At 44.3% G+C, this 25,672-nt stretch overlaps 1 protein-coding gene and 1 long non-coding RNA gene across 3 annotated transcripts in view; one reads left to right on the top strand and one right to left on the bottom strand.

Moving 5' to 3' along the window:
• Positions 1-448: 448 nt before the first annotated feature.
• Positions 449-10,219, bottom strand: LOC310671822. Its single transcript, XR_014508229.1, has 3 exons — positions 10,101-10,219; positions 2,805-2,892; positions 449-495 (listed from the first exon to the last, which is right to left on the bottom strand). It is a non-coding gene; the product is annotated as an uncharacterized lncRNA (long non-coding RNA).
• Positions 10,220-15,292: 5,073 nt separating this feature from the next.
• Positions 15,293-25,672, top strand: part of VDR (vitamin D receptor) — a 79,284-nt gene continuing 68,904 nt past the window's right edge. The window contains exon 1 of one of the 2 annotated variants that reach the window (XM_083427718.1): positions 15,293-15,647. The gene's annotated coding sequence lies outside the window, so the exon portion shown is untranslated. Of the gene's footprint in view, positions 15,675-25,672 lie in introns of both variants that reach the window. The other variant, XM_083427719.1, reaches the window with a different exon arrangement.

Consider the following 25,672-nt stretch of genomic DNA (forward strand, 5'->3'; position numbering starts at 1 on the left):
AGCAGTTCTTCTGAGAAGCTTCCAATTCTCTGAAAAAGCTATTGTCTGTTTTTTTCTTCTTGGACATTATTTTTATGGAGATCATTTTTCTACATCTTCTTACATACATAGAAATGTCAGGCTGTCATCACACAACCCGTATTGGAGAATTTCTAGTACCACATCACAATTTCGGATAAGCATGACGTCAGGGCAGAGAAAAGGAGCAAAAGAGAATAGATTCTATCCAGTAGAGTCAATCCCTTAGTTGACACTTATTCAAACTCAAAGCAGTGCTCAGTTTTGGATAATAATAATAGCCTAAAACATCTCAACAAGCTGTTTTCCAGAGTTGGTTATTACTCAATTCCATATAGCACAGCACAGGAAAACACTCAGCTGGCATAGCAGCAATACTTTTAATATATTTTAATTTAATATATTTTAATCAAGTGCACTCAGCTCTTGCCTTAACTGGTGGTCACCCAGATTCTGTATGAAGAAGAGCTGCTATTCCTGATGGTAGAGAGTATAGCTTTCAAAAAAAAATTCTGCACAGTTTCCAAAACGTTAATGGACTTCGAATCAGAACCATAGATTTCAACACCATAGAGCATTTGAGTAAGCACTTTGCTACCAAATATCTTTAGGGCAGGCTCAATCAGCCGCCCTCCCTTATTGTAATAGAACTTCATCAATGCCCCGATGTTTTTCTGTGCTTTGACTTTCACTGCCTTCATATAACACTTCCAACAGAGGGTTTTGCTAAAGAGTACACCCAGGTATCTAAATCAGTGAGGTTGTTCTATCACTTGCTGTCCTAAACACCATTTATACATAGGACTGTGTTTGCCAAAAATCATAATCTTGGTCTTAGAGTAATTTATTGATAGGTTTTCCTATTTACAGTATGTACTGAACACTTCCAAGATATTTCTAAGGCCTGATCGGGAAAGAGAGAGGAACACTAAATCATCTGCATGCATCAAGATTGAGATCTTTCTGTTCCTAATTACAGGAGAGGCGGAGTTTGCATTCGCTAAATACGGCACCAAATCATTAATATAAAAGTTTAAATGAGTGGGAGCCAGAAGGATTGCAATCTGTAAACCCAGCTCCCATCTACAGAAGCACTCTTTCCAAGGAATTTTCACTGGCTAAAGTTGCCCAGTTGTTGGAAAGGCTGACCTTGGCTGTCTGGTGCCCTGAAATGTTTTCAGGAAGACTTCTCACAAAGTCTGTGCATCACACTCATCAGTATTCTTCATTTCAGCTGACTGCAGAGTTCAGCACTTTAAAATTGACTTTAAACAAGAGATCAAAATTTCATAACACGTTCTTTTCCTGATCTGCTCCCATTAAGTCAATTTTAAAACATTTAGCAAAACATTTTCCTCCAGGTAAATTAAAGTTGTCGAGCCTGGTAAAGATGGCTCATCTGTGTTGCTGCCTCTTCTACACTTATTTCAGATTTTATCTCTTCCTTTAGGTTCACTGTTTGTCTCCACATGGAAGGAGATGGGGCAAATATCTCCTGAGGGCCAGGAAGGGTCAAAATAATAATAAATAATAAATTTTATTTATATCCCGACCTCCCCAGCTGAAGCCGGGCTCAGGGCGGCTAACAACAATAAAATAGTACAACATTCTAAAATCATTTCATTATAAAATTAATTCAACTCAAATTGATGGCAACCTTTAGGCTAAAGTTCTGTGAAGATTGCCAAAGGAGGGAGTCAGGCTGTGCCCTGACCAAAGGCCTGGTGGAACAGCTCTGTCTTGCAGGCCCTGCGGAAAGATGTCAAGTCCCGCAGGGCCCTAGTCTCTTGTGACAGAGCATTCCACCAGATCGGAGCCACAGCCGAAAAAGCCCTGGCTCTGGTTGAGGCCAGCCTAACCTCCCTGTGGCCCGGGACTGCCAAGATGTTTTTGTTTGAAGACCATAAGGTCCTCCGGGGGACATACCAGGAGAGACGGTCCCGTAGGTACGAGGGTCCTAGGCCGTACAGGGCTTTAAAGGTTAAAACCAGCACCTTAAACCTGATCCTGTACTCCACCGGGAGCCAGTGCAGCTGGTATAGTACCGGATGAATGTGATCTGGTGGCGAGGAACCCATAAGGAGTCTCGCCGCAGCATTTTGCACCCGCTGGAGTTTCTGGGTCAGTCTCAAGGGCAGCCCCACGTAGAGCGAGTTACAATAATCCAGTCTGGAGGTGACCGTCGCGTGGATCACAGTGGCTAAGTCAGGGTGAGAGAGGTAAGGAGCCAACTGCTTAGCTTGGCGGAGATGAAAAAATGCCGCCTTTGTTATAGCTGCAATCTGCGCCTCCATGGAAAGGGAGGTGTCGAAGATTACACCCAAACTCTTAACGGACGGTGCTGGCACTAATTGCGCCCCTGCAAGAGATGGGATATCACACATCTTACAAAAAAAGATAGAAGATCTAGAAAATGTGTATCCACTAACACAGGCAGGGGGGGATGCTTGGCCCTTCAGATGCTTCTGAACTGTAACTCCTATCATCCCAAACAAGCATGGCCATTGGCTAGGGATGATGGGAGTTGTAGTTTACCAGCTTCTGGAAGACCAAAGATTCCCCACACCTGCTCTAACATGAATCAGATGAAAATGATTCCTTTAAAAAAAAAATCATGTGAACTCAGGGTCATTTTTGTTATTGTACAAAATTTTAAATTTTCCTTTTTTAGAGTGGCTCTCACCCCATTCGCACACTCCTTTTAAGTAACAAGAAGGGGATTTAGCAGGGGCTTGGGTCGTGGTTGTAGGCCTCAGCCCTCTACCTACCATTCAGTTGTAGCCCACCTGAAGAAACGGCCCAACAACCAAAGATCTTGACTCAGAAAGATCTTGCTCCTCCCACAAAGATGCCTTGCGATGTGAAGTGGGATAGCTGTGAGATTAAAGAAGACAACTTGTTGGTGCCCATCTAGCTACCCCTGAATCACAGAAAATGTTTCTAGCATTCCTCCAAATAACGTCGATTTCCTAATGTTACAATTATGTTTGCCACACGGTCATTAAAAGCAGCGAGCCTTGGATTAACTTTTATTAAGTTTACTCAGGAGCATTTGCATCTACAATTTTAAACAGCCGCCATCTGCTGCCCCCACATTACCTCTGTCTGAATTACCGTGTGCTTTTGCTTTTTGTGCTTTTTGTGTAGTTTATTCCTCCACTGCTGCCCCCACAGTGGAGGAATAAACTACTGGTGAGAAGCACTTTGCTCTGTCCCCATCCTGACCAGAAAGCCCTGGCTGTACCCAGAAGCAGATAGCTACAAAGAGCAATCCAATTTTTTACCAGGGAGTAGCAAACCAACAGATCAACGAGTGTATCCAAAGCTCTGTAAGCTTGTGCCAGCCGGGGGGGGGGGGAATGGCAGGGGGTGCTGTAGCTTCTTTTTTGCTGTGGCAGCTCAGCTCAGGCCCCTCGGGGGAATGGGGTAGCTAAGGATCCAGCAGGTCGATGGCTGGCTCTGCTTCTCCTGTGCCCCACACCTGTAATGCCCTGTTTCCAGAGCATGTATTGACTGCTGCCTGTGGAAGGTGTCCATGTTCTGCACTTCTCATGGGCACAGCAGAGACCTCTGCAGTGACAGTCTCCACATCACCAGCAAAGGCTGACCAAGGTCAGAGAAGGAGCAACTTTACCATATCCTAACCCCCTCCAACCTAGACAGCATCTTAAAAAGCAGAGACATCTCCTTGCCAACAAAGGTTGGTATAGTTAAAGCTATGGTTTTCCCAGTAGTGATGTATGGAAGTGAAAGCTGGACCATAAAGAAGGCTGATCGCCGAAGAATTGATGCTTTTGAATTATGGTGCTGGAGGAGACTCTTGAGAGTCCCATGGACTGCAAGAAGATCAAACCTATCCATTCTTAAGGAAATCAGCCCTGACTGCTCACTGGAAGGACAGCTCGTGAAGCTGAGGCTCCAATACTTTGGTCACCTCATGAGAAGAGAAGACTCCCTGGAAAAGACCCTGATGTTGGGAAAGATGAAGGACACAAGGAGAAGGGGACGACAGAGGACGTGATGGTTGGATAGTGTTGTTGAACCTACCAGCATGAGTTTGACCAAACTGCAGGAGGCAGTGGAACACAGGAGTGCCTGGCGTGCTCTGGTCCATGGGGTCACAAAGAGTCGGACATGACTAAACGACTAAACAACAAACACCCTCCAGCATGGAAAGTTCAGGGTGTTGGGTTTGCTCTCTTTGCTATGTACATTCCATACAGAGCACACAACTTCTTCCAAAGAATTCTGGGAGGTGTGGTTTGCCCCTGAGATTCACAGTTCCTAGCACCCTTAACAAGCTGCACCATACCGGCTTTTAGTGACAAACCAGAGTCCCCTTCATCAGAGGCGGAGCTAGCTGCTGCGGCACCTGGAGTGGTGTGCACCCAGGGGGTGGGGCTAGCCGCCTGCTGTGGTGGAGCTAGCTGCCCATGGGGTGGAGCGAGCGTTCCAGGGGGGCTGGGTGCGCGCCCCGGGGGGTGCACCAGTCGCTGTGTGCCTCCCAGGGGGTGCGTCACCCACTGCGAGCCTCCTGGGGAGTGCGCCGTCCACAGTGGGCATCAGGGGGCAGCGTGATGATGTTACCCCCCCTCAGGGATGGCACCTGGGGTGGACAGCACCCACCGCACCCACCTTTCCCTGCCTCTGCCCTTCATGTCTTATATAGGAGTTAAGAAGTTTCCATGAGTAGAAAGGGAAGCGGGGGCCACACTGTTGCCCTGCCCCCAATGTTAGTTGCCTTCCTGGCCCTCTGATGGCCATGTCTGAGGAAGGGAAACTTCATATATGGGATTCTATGTGCATAGACTTCTAAGTTATTTGGAACCCTGCACAACCAGAGTTCCATATTGCATGGAAGGCTATGCATCTGTCTGTAGGTTTCCCTTCTTCAGCTATCCAAACTCAAAGCATCAGTGTGAAAGGGTGGGGAAGGACAGGATGTTGGGGGCTCGGCCCATGGTGTGGCTCTGCTTCGCCTTCTACTTGTCGAGCCTGTACAGAAACTGGACTTGGAATGTACACTGCAGGACCATTTAACTCCAGCTCATGAAAGCCTTTACTAAAATATAAATGTGTTTGATCTTTAAAGTGACAGGGAGCTCCATGTATTTTTGCTGGCTATAACTCATCCCCTTGCACTGAGGATGCTACCTTTGAAATGGATGTTCTGCCCAACTACTTGTATGTAAGACGAAAGTTGTTACGCTCTGCAACAGAATCTTCTGCATCAGGGAAAAACTCATCAGGGTGCGGGAGACTCATCCAGCCCCTGGGAGATCTCCCAACATTTGGCAAAACATTTTCTGCAAACTTGTAGCAACTTCACTGCATTCCGTTCAGTTTAGTCACTTTTAGGACCATTGCTCTTAGTAGAGCAATGCGTTGATTTACCAATGGCTGATATTATATGCTTTGAGTTCCCACATTATTTTTCCATTTGTAGCACAGAGAGTTAAAGATGTGCTGCTTTTTTATTTGGCTGGATGGATGCCCTGCTTTGTAATATGTTGCACTGCAGTGTTTTGTTCAACGTGAAAGCTGCTGTGGAAAAACTGGACACTTCCTCTCTATAAATAAATAAACCCTCTGATTTATTTGGATCTTTACACATCTTGTTTACATATTCTTTTTAATGTTTGAAACAACTGGTAGGTTTTGCAACATTCACTAAGCATGAATGAATCAAGAATGAATTGCACATTGCTAGGATTCCCAGCAGCACATTAAGCGATAGGCAGAACACACCCTAGCCTTGTTGAATGAATCAATGACCAATGTGTTGAGAGACAGGTGGATTTACTGCTTGATAAATATTTGTACTAAATTGATGGTGATATTTCAGCCAACTTTTCACTTGTCCTGAACTTTGGCTATAGAATTCACTGAATTTATGGTGGCCAGATGAAAAAAGAAGAAGAACATAACTAGATCTTCAATGCCCTGGAGGAAGAAGCAACAGACTTCAGAGGTTTGCCTTTTGAATTTCTACCAGAGAAATCAGAGACATGCAATGAAATTCCCCATATAATAAAATCAGCTCAGTTTGGCAACTCCCAAGGTCAATTGGGGAGCCATGCAAAAGCAGGAGACTGGGATGAACTTCACTGCCTCTTAATACAGTATATTAATTGCCATTTTGCTAACTGTAGATCAGGGAGAGCCAACCATGGTGCCTGCCATATGTTGTTGAATGTACCCCAGCTCCCTTTTCTGACCGTTAGTCATGCTGGTTGGGAATGGCGGGAGCTAAAGCCGAACATCTGAAACATATTCTGCTCCGCTCTAGTCTTGTCAAATTCTCCTCCTTGCAAACAGAGAAGGAGGACATTTTTTCTTCTTCTAAAATCTGCCCCATGAAGTAGTTTCAGTTTTGGAATCTACCTGTGATTGCATTTAAGGGTGCAATTGCAGAATTGTAGAATTCTCCATTCTTTGCGCCTATGATTTTTGTGAAAACATCAGTTAGCCTCCAAGCCAACAACTGTCCACAACCCAGCTCTAACACTTGATATGCTTCCTTTCCAAAAGACAATTCACATTCCTATAGTAAACTGACGGGCAACAACAAGATTTAACTGCAGCTTCAGCCCAATGGGCCTTCCAGCAAAAACTTTAGGGGAATAAAATTTAAAGAACATGGGAGACCTGTTAATAAAGGGTTATTAATTCAGGGTCATATATGAGCAGGGGTTTGCAGGGTGCCACACTGAGAGCACCTGGTGGAAATGAGCAGTGGTTTAATATGGTCCAAACTAAAACATCAGCCTTAGTCCGTGATTCACAAACTGCAAGGTGAGGCTCTGGTATTCAAAATGGCTTCAGCTGAAATTCTCAAGATGTGGCACTTAGTGCAAGCTCTGGTTATTTCCATATGGTATGAAGCAGACCTTGGAAACTGAAGTGTACATCTCATTGGTCTCAATGCAGCCAGTCTAGCTTATTTGCAAGCTTGAATAGTGTGTGGGTTGTCTCATTAACCACTCTGCTATACCCAACATGAATTTCCTCTGTGGCTGATCCACACCGAAGCCATTTTCAGGAGCAAAATGTATTGACTGAAGCTCTCAAGGTTGTTGAGACCAGTCAAATATTCAGTTGTTGTGACACTGGAATGGAAGTAATCAAGGTATCTTAAGGGCAGGAATAAACACTATATTTAAGGAGCCAGAACTGCGTAATTGCTGGCTGTTCTATTTGCAGAGATTGGGAAATCTTTCATATTGTGCTTTCTCCTTCTCAGAAAGCCAGGGTGCAATTTGAATCAAGCATCTGAAGACTCTGTTTGAATGTTTGCTAACTCCTCCCACACACCACCTGAAGAGTTTTATCAGACAATGATGATGTGAATGACACCAACAGTTTCCTCCTCCCCCTACAAACACGCCATTTGCATTTTTAATTCCTTGTCTGATTAAGAGTTCTGGGGAACTCCAAAGCTTGCACACTATTTTGTAACATTTTGATTCTCCTGATAATACCATTGCCCAAATGTGAATTTTATACTAGTTCTAGGCATACCCTGCTGCCTTCAAATGAAGTCCTATTTGAAACCAGTGGAACTTATTTCGATGTAAACATGATTAGGATCTGCATGTAAATGATTTTGGGAGGCAGAGATTCCCAAGGCTCCTTCTCATATATTGTGATATGATTTCTACTACTATTGTTTCTGTGGAGAAATTGCCTTGAACTGGAGTTGCAAAGCACAAAGACATCATCAAGGATCCAAATTTTATTGCAAGTTTAACTCATCACCTCTTGACTGAACCCAAATTTTGAAGGTTTTCCAGAAAATAATGAACTTCAGCCTCTTAACCCTGGGCCCCACCACTGGAACAGAGGAAGCTGTGTTATCCTGAGTCAGGCCACTGCTCTATATAAGGTGAAAGGTAAAGGACCCCTGGACAGTTAAGTTCAGTCAAAGGCAACTATGGGGTGTGGTGCTCATCTCACTTTCAGGCCAAAGGAGCCAGCATTTGTTTGTTAGATAGCTTGCTGTATCTAACTCAGAATTGTGTACACTGACTAGTTGTGCCTATCTGGCTTTTCAGGCAGGAGTCACTCTCAGCCCTACCTGAAGATGCTCTACCATTCAGGTACCACTGTTCCCCATAGCTTTCATATGCAAAATGGTCCTGTGAACTGACCAGAGCTTATCCCTTTTCTTTGGGCTCAAGGCACAGACCCAGCACGTGTGCTTATGCCTTAAAAGACTTGCAGTATTTGCTGATGCCTGTGTGTTAATTGTCCTGATCAGCACATTTTTGGTCTTTTATGTCTTTCAACAAAGATAAAACCTAATTGATCTGACTTCATAAAATATTAGGTCACACTAATTAAATAATCCCTCTTAATTGCTCCCTTTAATGTTGAGCCCAAAAAGAAGTAGGAGTTGAAAGAGAAGCAGGAGAGAAGCTTTGTTAGATGTCTGGTATGAAGCCATATAAATTATATACAACGTATCACCCTATGAAATACAACCACCAACATATAATATGGATTCTTTGACCTGAATCTTTACAATTTGCGGGAAATTGTATAACTGAACTGCGAAACAATTTTGGGGCTGAACCATTTGGACATGAAGAGACATATCCCCAGTTATGTATTTTCAGAAAGTCCCACATTCATGGTGTCGGGTTTTTGGTTTTTTTAAGACTGGTAGTAGTTCTAAACTGGCACTAACAATATTCTCAGTAGTATTTGTGTGACAGCTTGCAAAAAAACTGCTTTCAAAAAGTTACTTTCTTGCCAATTGAATTTTATTAATTATAATAAGTATACCCCACTTGCCTGTCTAAAAGGACCTGCCCCCCCCAGCAGTTAATGTACCCTGATAGGTTCCTTTTTCTATCAGTGAGCCCTGATTGGCTTGTCTGGCTGTGATACAAAGGCTGCAGGAAGCATTGGGAGGCTGAATTGATGCTCTGCCAAGGGCACTATGGGAAATTAAAACAGTGACTCAATACAGCTGCCAAGCACAACTCGGAATGCTGGACCGGAGAGGAAATTAAGGATCACCCAAGACAGACATCAGTAGTGGGCCCTGCCAGTGGATTGGGTTCCAGAAGCTGCCCAAGGTTTCCAGATGTTGAGTCAACCCTGATTAAGCACCATCAATATATTTTTTAAAAAGGTGGGGGGGGGGACACATCTCAGCAAAACTGCAAATAAAGACTATCCACTAAACAGATTTTCCCTCAGGTACTATCCCAAGTAGCCAGGCGGCAGCAGGCCTACAGAGATGGAGTCAGTTGGCCTTCTTATAGGAGGTCCCACAGCTCTGCCTTCATGACTAAGAAATCCCTGTATTGTGTCCTCCTTCTGTACCACAGAATACTAAGAAATATAGTCCCAGTGCACATGCAATTTCCCTCTCAAAGGAATGGCCGCCTGGCAGGAAATGATTGACCAACTGTGGACTATTTAGATAGTTACAGTGGAAGAACCAGAAATGTTGCACACTCAGAGATATCACAATAGCGACATGTCTGTGTGTGGCAATGTTGTAACTAGGGAGGTGCGAATCTGTCAGTTTCAGGTTCTCTCAGTTTCTCATTTTTCCAATCGTAAATTCAGCTCTTCACAGTTCCACATTAATCTGTGATTTTAAAAAAAGTTCTCATGAAAATTAATCAGTTTTTTTAATGGACTTTCTCCTAATATGCATGTTTTTTTCACAGAGCAAGTTCCCCTAAAAGAATGCATTTTTGTATCTTGTTTTTACTAATATATATAGTTTTATGCATACTTTTCTCCAGCATATGAATTTCCATACACATTACTTGGCTGCAAAATTAAGAAAACTGTGGATTTCAAAGGATGGCTATGTTTCACTTCACATATTGTTTTAGGAAGCACAACTTTTGATAGGTTTGTGTTTAACTGAGAACTGAATCAAATTTCTCCCCATCCTTAGTTGTAACACATGTTTTTGTGCAAAAATCTGATGCTGTCCCTCACATTATCTGCTGCAATTTATAACTTGTGTAATTTATAAGTTGTACTATAGGAGTATGCTGTAATGTGCCTTTATTTGAACTCTACAGCTCTTGCCATTACGATATAAAATGTCTCACCATTGTTTTGTTTCTGTTCCTCGCTTAGTGCTCTCCAGAATTCCTTCCTTTTATACAACTATGTGTGGAATATTCAGATTCCTATTCTGAGTCACAGTTTCAGTCCGGCCCATTTCAGAACAGCTGTGTGGGTAAACAGAGTACATGTATTTAAGTTCAAATAAAGTTAATAAAAGACCAGTATTGGGTATTTTTGGAAGTCTAGGTAAAAGATTAAAGTATTATTTCCCCTTCTCTCAGATGTGCCTTCATTCTAAGCCACAGAGATTGGTTTTCATTTGGACTTTGGATATTCATGTTATGCTGTTAGTGAGTAAAAGCACAGCACATCTGCATTCAGTTAGCTGGTAGCATTGAGGTGGGGATGGGAGTAGATTTTTAAGGGGGAAACTGAACTGGTATATTTATTTATTTATTTAACATTTTTAGCATTCTGCATCAGTGATATCACAATGACATTTTCAACATCATGCGGCAGTAGTACCACATTAATATATTAATAATCAGAATAACCAGAGCTTTTTTTCTAGCCGGAACTCACCAGAACTCAGTTCTGGCACCTCTCAGGTGGGCGTTATTGCATTGTACAAAAACAAGGGAGGCGTTCATGGTGAGTTCCGGCACCTCTTTTGCTAGAAAAATACAACTTGAAGCGTACTAGAAGGAAACAAACTCTCTGCATGTTTAACTGCTAAAATGTACACAGCCATACTGTATACTGTTTATGAATCCCATTGCCTTTATTTGTGTTTTCTGTGCAATTACAGGCCCTCTCCTTTGTTTTTGTTTGATAAAGACACCAAACAACATTGCAGAGCTGTTGCAAGATGCTCTCCAGCTCAGCAATATTGAGTACTGTAACCCTGGAGTATATCTGCATCTACAGTGCAATTTTTAATTTGTAAAAAATTTAAAAATATATATATTCATTGTCATTCACAGCCTTCATTTGCCGAAGATACTAAATTGTTCAGGGTCGTTAAAACAAAAATAGACCCCCACAAACCGAGTGAAAGGGAAGTAAAATGACAAACACAATTAAATGTAAACAAGTGTAAAATGATGCATGTTAGGGCAAAAAGAAATCTTAATTTCACATATAAGCACATGGAGGGACTGAGTGAATAGCTAGGTGATGCCTGTGATTACTAAAATACCCACCCCAAGCCTGTGCAGTTGATGTGGGGGTGAGCAAGAAGGGGACTATATTGGGATTTGGAAGGAGGATAAGGTAAAGGGCCCCCTGACCATTAGGTCCAGTCGCGGATGACTCTGTGGTTGCGGCACTCATCTCGCTTTATTGGCCGAGGGAGCCGGCATACAGCTTCCGGGCCATGTGGCCATCATGACTAAGCTGCTTCTGGCAAACCAGAGCAGCGCACGGAATTGCCGTTTACCTTCCTGCTGGAGCGGTACCTATTTATCTACTTGCACTTTGATGTGCTTTCGAACTGCTAGGTTGGAGGAGCAGGGACCAAACAACGGGAGCTCACCCTGTCGCGGGGATTCGAACCGCCGACCTTCTGATCGGCAAGTCCTAGGCTCTGTGGTTTAACCCACAGCGCCACCCGCGTCCCTTGGGAGGAGGATAATATGGAATAAATCCAATGGTCTATTCCTCCACCCCCTGCCCCGACTTTTCGGAATTGACTCAGTAGTATTTATCTTTCTTTTTAAACCACAGACTGTTAACAATGTATGAGCTGTCCAAAAGTAAACAATCCTTTGCCTTTTCTTTTGGCTAAATACCCTGGATTCTTGTTTGGTGCACATTCTATGCTGACGCACTGTTTCCTTCCTGACAAGAAGGCACGCACGTGGGTAGGCTGCTTACCTCACTAATCTGTTGGTTTCCATACAGCAAGTCCAAATCAAGTACTTTCAATCTCAGAAGAGAAAGCATCAAACTAAATGGAATCAGGGCTGCTATGGGTTTTCACTGCACAAATTTGGAATGGTTACGTAGTCATTAAGCTTTGACCTAGGCCATGTTCCCATGCTATCCTGGGAGAAACCTAAAAGTTGCTTTTGGTTGTTCAAACTAGAACTCACATAAAGATGCCCTGTAAGGGTTAAGGGGAATAAGAAAGTGGGGAAGCACATTTGGTGCCTTAAATGTCTGTTTTGTCCTTTTGTAGAAAAAAAATGAGATAGGAACTCCAAGATAATCAACTAGCCTTCCTCACACAATGTCCAATACTGTACTTCATAAATATCCCCTTTTATGTATTGGGAAGAGTTTTGAGGTTGGGCAGAAAATCCAGATTCAAATCCCTGCCCATTGAGAACATATACTACAACTCCCATCACTCCTGATCTTTGGCCATGCTGGTTGGGACTGATGGGAATAGTAGTCTATAACATCTGGAGGGCACCATGTTCCTACCTCCAAATTACATTATTTCATAGATTATACGGCAGTCTAGACAGAACGTTTGATCAGTGTTTGCTGTGACAGACATTAAAAATGCCTAGAAGTGATGTCTATCTCTAAACTAAGGGACTCTTAGAATGTGCCCACTTAAATATGTCTCCCTGTCCCATTGTGCATTTATCGCTGCAAACACAGATGAACTAGGACTGCCCCCCAAGCATGAAAAGATTCTGAGTGGCCTACTTCACATAAGAAGATGAACCCTACATGTGCTGCTCTGGGCTCCTTGGGGAATTTATAATCAGTGGCGTAGCGTGGGGGGTGCAGGGGGGGCCAGCCGCACCTGGCGCAACATCTGGGGGGGCGCGCTCGCACTCGCAGCTCTCTGCCCCTACCTGGCTCACTCACTCTCACTGCAGTGCTGGCTGTGCGAATCCGATCCAAGCCGCCGGGTCGCCGCCCACTGTGGGGGGGGGGGGGTGCCAGGCGTGCGGTGCGGAGAGAGAGTGAGGGACTATCTGGGGGAGGGACAGTGCAGCGGGGGGGGGGCTCAAATTACTTGCCTTGCCCCGGGTTAGGGGGCGCAAATTACTTGCCTTGCCCCGGGTGCTGACAACCCACGTTACGCCACTGTTTATAATATAGCAACTTGTCAAATCAAAGAGAAATAATTTGTTGGTCTGCATGTAACGTATTACAAAAGTTATATAGCTGTAACTAGAAAAGCAAGTAATGTGTTTCTTAGTTCAGCTGACACTGTGCTAGTTCAAACCAATAAAAAATTAGAAACAGGCAGGTTTAGTACACTTGAACCAGCATGATTCTGTTTCACAAGGAAAACTTTTCATGATACAGTAGTGATTTTCATATGTGAAAAGTGACTAATATTACTTTCTCTTAATCTTAGGCTAATAGTTGAGTATGCAATTCAAAAAAAAATTGTAATTTGTACTACAGTTTGGAACACAGAGGGGAAAGTGGGAAAAGAACAGAAGAAAGTATTGCATTGATTTTGGATTAGCTGGTACTAAATAATGGAAAAACTACTACTGTATATCTATATCTTGACGCAAGTAGTACACGCATTAGTGATTTCAAGACTGTATGACTATGTGGGGCTTCCCTTGCGCTTACTCTTGAAACTGCAGTCAGTGCAGAATGCTGCAGCATGGTTACTGGCACATCTAACACCTCTGCTCAGAGATCTACATTGCGTGCCAATTTGCTACTGGGTCAAGTTCAAGCTGTTACTGTTCTGATATACAACCCTTAAAAGACCTGCAAGCTTATTTGCAGGATCGCCAAGCCCCATATGTGCCCACCTGACTGCTTCCAGTGGCTCTGTTACAGGTGCCATACAATATTTGTCCCGCAGTTGTAAGAAATCAACATCTTAGCATGGCAACGGCTTCACTTTGGAACTCCCTGCCTAATGACTACACTTCGAAATTCCCTGCTTTCTCCTTTACTCTTTTCAGCACCTGCTTAAAACATTTTTGTTTATATGCAAGCTTATCCACACACGCAGAATGCCTTTTAATCTCTTTTCAGCTTACAGTTGATTTTAATTCTTTCTTTGAATTACCAACCTCAGAGTTTGGATGTCTGGTTGCTCCCACAACCAGCACTGCTTGCGACCTATCAGAAACAACTTGTCTGTATATCGCTGGGTGGGGGCCCTCCACATTTTTCGGGGGGACCTGCCTCTTCCAGAGTCTCTGGAACCACTGGTAGGAGTTGGGAGTCCACCGACCAGGGCCAATGTGGTACCTGAGGTGAGCCACAAAATAGTGTCTCCCCTTCCTCGCTGGGGGAGAAGAGGTGAGCAAAGATCTACATCAGGGACATGGCTGACAATAAAGTGCCATATTGGGATTCTGCCACCTGAGGCAGTCACCCACCCTCATGGGTGGGCTGGCCAAGCCAACCATATGAGAATGCCAGCAGTGATGAGTTGTTCTTCTTTGGCTATCACTCGTAGCCGAGTAATATTGTCTTCCATAACACATTTTTAACAGTGAGTCCGTAACTGACTGTGGAGGCCATTTCTGGACCCACACGTCCTTCCACAGTGGGGACACTGGTTTCCGGGCAGCGGGTTGATCACGGTGTGGATTTGCCAAGTGTGCCTTCCTCCTAGCACATTTCTCCCTTGCGTCCTGAGTTCGAGTGTCTTCAAAGCCCATGACACCTTTGGTAAAGCCTGTTCTCCAATTGGAGCATTCACGGGTTAGTGTTTCCCAATTGCTGGTGCTTATACTACATTTTTTTAGATTTGCCTTGAGACAGTCTTTAAAACTCTTTTGTTGACAACCAGAATTATTTTTGAGTTCAGAATAGAGTGGTACCTCGGGTTAAGTACTTAATTCGTTCCGGAGGTCTGTTCTTAACCTGAAACTGTTCTTAACCTGAGGTACCACTCTAGCTAATGGGGCCTCCCACTGCTGCACAATTTCTGTTCTCATCCTGAAGCAAAATTCTTAACCCGAGGTACTATTTGTGGGTTAGCCGAGTCTGTAACCTGAAGCGTATGTAACCCGAGGTACCACTGTAGCTGCTTTGGAAGACGATAATCGGGCATCCGCACAACATGACCAGTCCAACAAAGTTGATGTTGCAACAGCAACCCAGGCCACTGCCCGAGTCATATTTCCCTGGGAGTAAGTGCTTTTTGGACTGGCTGGGGCTCAGACATATAGATATTATTAGGCTTGCGCCGTGAGAAGGGGAAGAGACCGACAGCCTCCCCTCTACCTCACGACGCGCCCATCACCTCACACAACCTGGGTGAGAGTCTGAGGGCAAAGAGCCACGTGACTCCCCTCGGCTGCCGGACGTGTGAGGCGTAAGCGACGTGAACCGAGAGCCGAGGAGGAAGGACAAGGAGTCGGGCTTCACGCGCCCTGCCTCTAAATACGCGAGGGCGGGGCAGTGGGCGCGTGAGCTTCGCCCGGGAGTGAGGCAGCGGCGGGGGCGGGTTTAGAACCCGGTGCCTCGCAAAGTTATTGGGGCGCGCGGAAGAGCCTCCCTTCCCCATTGGGCGAGGTCCGGGAAATTTCGAGGAGGAGGCGGGGCCGGGGGGTTTCCAGTCAAGAGGGCGGTTGCTGGAATGGGGTTGTGTCGGGAGGCGTGGCGCGCGCGAGTGAGTGGCAGAGCCGGGACAGGGAGCGAAGGTACGGAGCGAGCGTGTGAGGGCTTCGGTGGGTGCCGTGGCAGGCGGGCGAGGAGGGGAGACGACGCGCAAGTCCCCACCGTGAGGGGGCAAAGCTCCCGAGGCTGAAAGGAGGGAAGGAAGGAAGTTGGGGACTGTGACTGTGTGTGTGAAGAAAAGTGAATATGACTAAGGGGGGGGGGAGGGAGGGAAAGTTTGGTGACGCGGGGTGGGAGAAGGGGGAGCTGAGGGGTTTGTATCTCAATGTATGAATTATTTTCTTTTAAAATATGTACAAATCACTTTTCTTAACGACCATTCATCTGCATTTATAAAGTCTCCGAACTGGTACACTGACCTGTTCCAAATGGTTCACACTTAATATCGAGCTCTGCTAGGGTACTATGTGAGGTAAAACTGAAGGAAAATATAATTATTATTCCCCCCCCCAAAAAAAAAAACCCAACAACTGCTGTGTGTTTCTGAACCTAAGGAGGTTGTCTCCTCTCCCCTGCTCTGCTGAATGGCTTTTTCTTGGTTTGTGGAGCCTATCCCTACTACGCCTTATAAGCCAAACACCTAAAAATACAAAGTTCTAAACTTAGGTACTGTGGGATATACCGTAATTCCAAATAAATAGAACAGGAACCTGGAACACAGTAAACTGAACTGAGACGCTTTGGCACGTGTATTCCTGGATGTACTTTGGGTGTGTAGGTGCAAGGAGGATGTGGTGGGTGCATACGTCAGTTAAGCGTTTTGCAAGCGTGTTTTACCTCTGCTTGTTTTGTGATCAGCTGCTATAAAGCGTGGTTAGATCACGTCCACACCATTCCTTTAAAGCAGTCTTATACCACTTTAGCATACTTTCCCTGGGGAAACCCAGCCAGATGGGCAGGGTATAAATAATTTGTTGTTGATATTGTTGTTATTATCATCATCAGCATCATCCCCGAAACATGCTGAGAACTGTAGTTTGTTAAAGCTGCTTAGAGTTGTAGCTTTGTGTGTAGAGTTGTCTACTCCTCACAACTTTCAGCATCCTTAACAAACTATAGTTCCCAGTTCTTTGGGGAAAACCATGACTGCCGAAAGCGGTATAATACTGCTTTAAATGTATGGTGTGGATGTGGCCTATGACTATAGATTTAATTATGGTATCCACAATTGTCTCTGAACTTCCTGGTGGATAGGCAGTGCCACTCTGACCTGTGGTATCACTTTGCTCTGTGGCCAGTCATAGTTATGGGAAGAGGAGGCTTTCTTTGCTATTCAACTTGTTTCCTTTCTCCTTCAAAGAATCTGAGCTCATGTGTGGACAAGCCAGCATCCATTGCTGACACCTGCTCTGCCCAACCCATTGAAGAAGCCAGTCTGGTGTTCTGAACTAAGTTGGTCAGCTGGGTCTAGCTGCCATGTTAATTTCCCACAATGCTCCTGATGTAGCATCCAGGGCTACATTAAAATGGCAGTTAGGCACAGCCAGAGGCATACCTAGACTCCCTTGTGTTTTTGGAAGGAGTTGTACCTTTGGCCCATGCCGACGACTGGATTTCTCTGCCAAGGCACCCAGCGGAGGCTGCACGCCTCACCTGGCTGTGCAGAGGAGTTGCCTGGGGAGCTTGCAGATGGGTGGACGGGCTCCTAGCCACTCCATGCCAGAGTAGAGTGATTCAATTTTTGCACCCTCTTGGTGGTGGCCAACCTGACCAGCTCCTAGGGACGACCCTGGATGCAGTTGCTGTTGCACACTGTTGCCTAGTGCTATCAGGTAAAGCTGAGGGGGCAGGCACTGTAATGCAATAGGGGAGTTATTTAATCTGACATATCAGACAGTGAACACAGGCCAAGGATCTGTCTGTGATCACTTGTGATGATCATGTCTTCCTGAACACTCTAGTGCTGTAATGTGTAAACAAGACTTTTTAGAGCTTTCCTCCATAGAAGTGTGATTACTTGGAGGACAGAATTGAATTAAACTAGAGATGACTTGTATAATAAGTACACATGGGCAAAGAATTCCTGCATTGCAGGGAGTTGGACTAGATAACCCTCCTGGTCCCTTCCAACTCTACAATTCTATGAGTCTATGATTACCCTGGCTTGGCTTTCCCCACCTTTTAAAAACAGTTGTTTGAGACCTGGTTTGCTGAATAAATATTTGTACATGAACTAAACAGAAGTTTAGAGATGGCTACTTGAGATACCATTTTGTGTACAGTCTAGCCTAAGTGCTACAACAGCATCAAATCTCTAATCCTACCTACCCTGGCTCTGTGCCAGCATCACTGACAGTAGAGAACTCTAAATGTCTGCATAGCACATGCTGTTCAGGTTAGTGTCTGAACCCATTGACCCCATGTTAGCAGTTCCATACAAACAAATCTGATTTGGGGATTTAGGCAGTGCTTAATTTTGAAAATGAAGTTGTTGTTTTTAAACACACACACACTCTTCCTCAAAATCTCAGATGTATGGAACATTTGTTCCTCTGCACATTTATTATTATTTCCCCATGTTTATTTCCTACCCTTCATGGAGCTCCTCTCATTCCTGGATGGGGGTGCTCTCTTTATTTGCAGAGCTACGTTCAGCTGAGAAAAAGCGACCAGCCTGAGGTCACCCAGTGAACTTCGCAGCTCAAGCTAGGATTTTCAGTCCCCAAATCAAGTATATGCCAATGTCACTGACATCTTTATCATGGTTTCATCTTCATGGTTGAGCCTTGGCAAGTCTAGTTAAGTCTTGGAGTTAGGTCGCTTGCCACTGCAAAAGAATGCAGTAAGAGAACAATGCCTTATTAATACTTTAAAAGTCCATTCCCTGATTTCTTCCTGCTCACTAATCACTCCTTGCTTTGTTCAAATCTGTGCTGTTTAATTTCCCTACCTAGTTTGAGCTGAGACTTGACTATATCTACACTGTAGTTAGGATGGATCGCAGGCTTGTGTACCATTCTGGCAGGAGTGGCATGGGAGAATCATATCACTCAAGGAAATACAGTCGTACCTTGGATCCCGAACGCCTTGCGAGTCGAACATTTTGGCTCCCGAATGCCGCAAACGTGGAAGTGAGTGTTCCAGTTTGTGAATGTTCTTTGGAACCCGAATGGCCAGTGCGACTTCTGTGGCTTCCAATTGGCTGCAGGAGCTTCCTGCAGCCAATCGGAAGCTGTGCCTTGGTTTCCAAACATTTTGGAAGTCAAACGGACTTCCAGAACGGATTCCGTTCGACTTCCCAGGTACCGCTGTATATAAATAGAGCCTCTTGCAGCATCTTCATAAAGGAATCTGGACTCCTGCACTTCATTTTCTGTTCAGCCCTGTGTTTCCCAAACACCTGTTTGCCAGGTAATGGAACTGCAGAAACTGTTGACATAGGGGAGGCAGGAGGCTGTGTAACAGTTTACTATTTGCCCATTCTCTCCCATGATTGCTACAGCCAAGTACTTTCCCCTCAAGTCAAATTTTTGGTTTGAGCCTCTTTAAAGGGAACAGTGGATGTGAAAGAGTAGGCCCACTCTTTTAATTCTTTTGCTATATTTCATTTTCCTGTGGAGTACTTGATTTATATATTTGTACAAAACATATTTTCATCATGTGCTTGCTGTACTTCTCATTCTGTGGGTTGTCTAAATAATAAAAGTTCTGAAAACTAGCTTAGCCTAGTGAGAGCCGCTTCGTTGCTCCACTATTAACTTGTTTGGTGGCCTTGGAAGGTTTCATTGCTTCTGCTTAAACTTTCCTCATAGAGTTTTCAGGAAGATGAATAACTAATTATTTTACATACATTAGAAGTAGTGGGTACTTAAGTAAAAAGAAAATTAATCCCAGCTTTTAAATTTTATGTAGTTTCTATACTTAGATAGAAAACCAACTATTATTAATGCATTGGCCACAGTCTAGCAGACTTTCTCCCCCATGCTTTTCAACATCTACATGCAGCCGCTGGGAGAGATCATCATGGGGTTTGGGCTGGGTGTTCATCAGTATGCAGATGATACCCAGCTCTACCTCTCTTTCAAATCGGAACCAGTGAAGGTCCTGTGTGAGTGTCTGGAGGCGGTTGGAAGATGGATGGCGGCTAACAGATTGAGGTTGAATCCTGACAAGACGGAAGTACTGTTTTTGGGGGACAGCAGATGGGCGGGTGCGGAGGACTCCCTGGTCCTGAATGGGGTAACTGTGCCCCTGAAGGACCAGGTGCGCAGCCTGGGAGTCATTTTGGACTCACAGCTGTCCATGGAGGCGCAGGTTAATTCTGTGTCCAGGGCGGCTGTCCACCAGCTCCACCTGGTACGCAGGCTGAGGCCCTACCTGCCTGCAGACTGTCTTGCCAGAGTGGTGCATGCTCTAGTTATCTCCCGCTTGGACTACTGCAATGCGCTCTATGTGGGGCTACCTTTGAAGGTGACCCGGAAACTGCAATTAATCCAGAATGCGGCAGCTAGACTAGTGACTGGGAGTGGCCGTCGGGACCACATAACACTGGTCCTGAGAAGATCTGCATTGGCTCCCAGTATGTTTCCGAGCACAATTCAAAGTGTTGGTGCTGACCTTTAAATCCCTAAATGGCCTCGGTCCTGTATACCTGAAGGAGCATCTCCACCCCCACCGTTCAGCCCGGACACTGAGATCCAGCGCCTAGGGCCTTCTGGCGGTTCCCTCATTGTGAGAAGTGAGGTTACAGGGAACCAGACAGGGGGCCTTCTCGGTAGTGGCGCCCGTCCTGTGGAACGCCCTCCCTTCAGATGTGAAGGAAATAAGCAGCTATCTTCTCTTTAAAAGACATCTGAAGGCAGTCCTGTTTAGGGAAGTTTTTAATATTTAATGCTGTATTTTTAACACTTGATTGGAAGCCGCCCAGATTGGCTGGGGAAACTCGGCCAGATGGGCGGGGTATAAATAAATTATTGTTGTTGTTGTTGTTGTTACATGCAAAGACTTTCACATGCACAGCAGGTCTAACTTTTCCCAATAGCAACCTTTCCCAAGACACATTACATGCTGCTCTCAACAGGGGAGAGTCCAGTTGTGCCTGGGTCCAGCTTGGGAGCTTCTCGCAGACTTCTAGTTGGCCACTGTGGAAACAGGAGGTTGCACTAGATGGACCACTGGCCTGATCCGGCAGTCCCTTCTTATGTTCTTAACTCTTCCCTCTTTGTAATTCCTATGTTTAAAAATAAAGGTGGGGAGGCTATTGCTTGTAGAAGCAAGGCACATGCCATGCTTTATCCCTGGTTCTGGTCATATTGCTTCTAGGCTGGGCAGTTCTCCCTTACTGTATGCCAGTGTTCTGATAATTATACCCTGAAAATATTTTGACAGGTTTCATACATTCATATGCTTTATGAATGTTGGTTTGCTTCATTGGTTAAGAACATGAGCTCTTAGCTAGATGTCTATAGTACTAATGTCATCTTAGTCCTGCTGCTGTTTCTCAATGTGTATGGAGACTGGTATAACGTTGGCAGTAAGTGCACTGTGGAAGCAAGCAGATCACAATAAGCACATATACAGCCTTCTTCCCTGGGTCAAGAGAAACCTGTTCTGCCTCTAGCAGAAACTAGATTTGCACAGCATCAATTGGCCAGCTCTGGTGTTATTCACAAAGTCACATTTCCCCCCTCCCTTCTCGGAGCAGGGATTTGAGGGCCGTTGTGTCAATCGCAATGAAGCTGCTTAAAAAGCCTTTTTTAGGTAAAAAACAAAAAATACTGAACAAAAATTAAAACAGATAAAGATAGAAGGTATTTGAAAACAAAGCAGACAGTTTTTCTGAAGCATGGGGCAGAGGGTGGAGAACAGTGTTGGATCCAGAAGCTTTTATATGTGTTTTTACAGGGGTGGAAGGTGCAGAGCTGGCATTGCAGCAGAAAGCCCACACCCTTTCCTGTTTCAAGGCATTTTTGCCTTGGACTTAGTCCCCATCTGTAAATATTATGGAGATAACCTAATATCCTTACAGTGTTGTAAGGATCAGAGATTGCTGTATGTGGAGCATAGTGAGAAGAGTGTTATTTAAATAATAAGTATTATCAGATTTCTCCAGTTGGGAGTTGGGTGCTGTCATAAAGTCATATCTGAAAGAATAATAGCATTTATATAGCATTTTAGGGTGTTCAAGGTGCTTAGTGAACTTGTAATTTTACAAAAATACCTGTGAGGCATTATTGCATAACACAGGCGGGATGGGGGCCTGAGGCTGAGAGGAGAACTTGCCTAAACCCTTTGTAAGGGTAGCCAGCATCGTGCCCTCCAGATGTTGTTGGACTCCCCTCCCCATCAGTCTCAGCCAGTGTGGGCAGTGGTCAAGAATTATGGGAGTTGTAGTCTACCAACACCTGCCTGAAGGGCGCCATGCTGGCTACTCCACCCTAGTGAGTTCATGGCGAAAAAAGATTCAAAATAGGGATTTTCTGATTCGTAACCTAGTCTATGATGTACCAGCTCTAAAATACACACAATTCCTGTAGCTCAAGATACCCTACAGGATTTTAAAAGGTTTTAGTCCTTGTAACAGGCAGGCATGGTGAGTTTTCCTTCCTCTTTTAAAGCAGGGTGGAGTAGGTATGAGCCTTAGGTGCCAAGTAATGGGCAGAGGAGATAGATGGCAGTTGACTATGTGTCCTTTCATGCCGCTGCCTGGGATGTGTGTATAAAGGGCAAGGCATCTCTGTGGTTTGTTTGGTATGTCTCTGGTGAAATGAGAGGGTGGAGTTTCTGTAGAAGATTTTGTGAGCAGAGAGTACCCTGCTTATTATGGGTAAGGAAAGCAGCATCCTTTTCCTTCTCTCTGGATTCCCTTTCTCATCTTTCTAGGCTGTATCAGAGATCCTATAGAATGAAGCCCAAATTTCAGAGAAATGAGTTTTTTTGGATAGAGATGTTCCCAGGGTTTGCTTTGTTCTGTGGCGTTCCTCCCACGCTATATATCGACTAGTGACTCATCTTCCTTTACAGGATTGGTTGCAACAGCAACTTGTTCGGGGAAATAAAAACAAAAAACCACTTCATTTTCTACTGAAAGAGACTTGTTTTAGCATTCAGCTTTATTTTGGAGTGTCTTCAAAATTGCGGGAAATTTGCCACCCACAGAACAGACAGGGTTGCCACTAAAATTCAGCGTGTATGTCAGCTTGGCCTCTGGTCTTGAATTTCAGGGCTAAAGTTTCAGGACAGTTTTGGGCACTTAAAATTATATGTTGGCACCTTGGAATCTTGACACTTTTTACTAGCTGTGTATAGGCCTGTCTCTTCGGAATGTGAAATAGAGTAAACAAGGACAGCAAGAAATAGAATGCATTCTGGTTTGGAAAGAAAAATAAAAAAAACACACACCAAACCTGCTTCTACATTTTAGCTGCTTTCCCCCTGTCCTACCCCCAGTTTTCTGCAAACTGATGGAATTATTGCTATCTGCCAGTTAAAGTTACAGAACTTTAACAGAAAGAATTCAAGCATTATTTCTCATTTGAGGGTGGCCCTTGTGTTTTAATTGGGTGGAGATCAGGAGCTGGAGGCTCCAACTGCTTAACCAGAGGCAAGAGAAATTTATGGAAAGGATGGCAGCTATTATCATGACTTGCTGGAAGTCCACTTCGGAGATGGACCCCTCTCCCTGTGGCCGTCCTGTAAGGTAGACTAGAGCAATATGATCTTCATCCATGTTGAAATTTTCAATTTTCCCCTGGCTATAAAACAGGGGAAGCACCTGCAGCTTCCAATCCAGTAAGCAGCTGCAGCTTCTGAAGGTCCTGGAGCAGCAGAAGGTCCTCTGCATCCACCTGGCATCAATGGACATTCTGCTGCATAAGGCTGTTTAATGTATTCCTGGGTCACTGTCCTTTCTCTGCATCAGGGATGGGGATCTTATGCCTCTCCAGATGCTGTGGACTCTTAACTCTCCCCATCCCCTCTCTCGACATTAGCCATGCTAACTGGGTCTGATAGGAGTTGGGAGTCTGACAGCACCTGGAAGGCCACAGGTTCTCCATTCCTGCAGTTTTATGTATCCATTTGTGGCTCATAAAATGTGATGGGGGTCTGTGCGAAATGTCCAAGCCCATTTCTAATCAATGTATGACTTGGCTCTCAGTATCAGTGTAATTGTTTGTTTCTGTCTAAAACCCTTTGTTTCTGTCTAAAACCCCTGGAAAGCTGCCACTGTGGAACATGGTAGATTATATTAGATTAGGTGGACTATTGGTCTGAGTCTGTGCAAGGCAGTGTTTATATGCTTGTATTGGTAACTCAATACAGTTGTACCTCAGGTTAAGTACTTAATTCGTTCCGGAGGTCCGTTCTTAACCTGAAACTGTTCTTAACCTGAAGCACCACTTTAGCTAATGGGGCCTCCTCCTGCTGCTGCTGCTGCGCCACCGGAGCACGATTTCTGTTCTCATCCTGAAGCAAAGTGCTTAACCTGAAGCACTATTTCTGCGTTAACAGAGTCTGTAACCTGAAGCGTATGTAACCTGAAGTGTATGTAACCCGAGGTACCACTGTACTGTGGAATTTGAGTCATTGTCATTCTATTGTGTTTTATTGTGGGTTGGGGGAAAAACATTTTGATTATCAAGATTTTCCTATTTCAGGTGTACTTATTAAAATGTCAATGAGCAGGATATTATCAGCAGGCTTGGGAACTGTCTGTCCTTGTAAGAATGGAGAGAGGAATTATTTGTCTGAAATATAAATAGTGTGATAAAGGGAGAACAAAAGTCCAACCAGATAAGACAGGGCAAAGACTGTTGTAGGTTTTTAAAAAAATCTACTTTGATGCATAATTCTAACCTAGAGTTGCTTTATGACATACAGTGACAGAGAATAGAAGCTGGACAAACCTGGCTTGGGAATTCAGCATCTCTGGATGTTTTGGGTCAATTTGAGAATACTGGCCAGGTTCTCAGTTGAAAATACGTACCTGATAGTTGGGAAACCATGTCTTTTGCTATAATACAAGCTGTGCCATGTTCATTTTGAGCTTGAAATTTGTGTGTATTGATCATTATGATATATGTAGCTTAACCAGAGTTAACATTTACTAACCCTGGAGTATTAGTTATGGTCAGACAAAAAAATCATAAATTATTTGACCTGAGAAACAGCAACGGTGCTGTTCCTTGTTAAAAATAAATAAATCCATTAATGATTTCCATGTACAGAAAGTTTTCTGCTTATACAGTGGTTGATATCTGGAAGGCTTCCAGAGCTAAATAAAAATATGGTAAAAGGTTAGTCCCCCATTTCAGTAGCAAAAAACAGAAAAAGTTTTCAGGAAGTGAGAAATAGACACACACACACCCCACATTACTGATCTTTCTCTGTTTTGTATGCAGATTTATATATTTCTGTGTTGTTCGTGTTCTCTATAATGAGAAAGGACCAATTGCAGGGGTGGGGAACCTCCAGCCCATGGGCCAGTGTTAGTTTACCAGGTGGTTCGATTTGGCCTGTGAGGCCATTTCCCCAAACTTCAACTGGCTGGTGTTATCTGATGGGTGGGGAAGGGAGATTTCATGTTGCCTGGTGTTTCTTTGCCAGCCGCATTAAATGTGCATTAAATGTCATGATAACACCAGTGCTTAGCAGGTGGATGACTGTGCCCATCTGTCTAAGTTGACCTGTAGGGTAAGGGAAGAGAAAATCTGGCATGCTGGGCCAAAAATATGCCCCACTCTTGCCCTGTTGTAAGAAGGCAGCATTGTTTTTATGGCATCTGTCAACTGGGGGAGGTGATCTGTTTGCCTGGATTGCTGTCTGGAGAATACAGTGGTCCCTGATAATACAAAAGCTGCTCATCCTTGGTTCTGAACTTATGGTCTTGTCTCATAAAGATAATTTAAGATTTAATCCATCAAGTAATGTGTTTTGAGAAGTTCCACTTTCTCTGATTGTGGTTTTTGGGGTCCTGGTTTTATAACCACATAGGATAGTAAGTGATAGAAAAAGTAGCTGAAATGATTAATACCATAGGTGCTGTGTTGGCTGAGTTTTTAGATGTGTGATGTTTGACTAAAGTGGCTGTCTCTCGGGGATAAGATCA

Source organism: Podarcis tiliguerta, assembly GCF_965153285.1.
Source record: "Podarcis tiliguerta genome assembly, chromosome: 2".
In the NCBI taxonomy this organism is placed as follows: domain Eukaryota; kingdom Metazoa; phylum Chordata; class Lepidosauria; order Squamata; family Lacertidae; genus Podarcis; species Podarcis tiliguerta.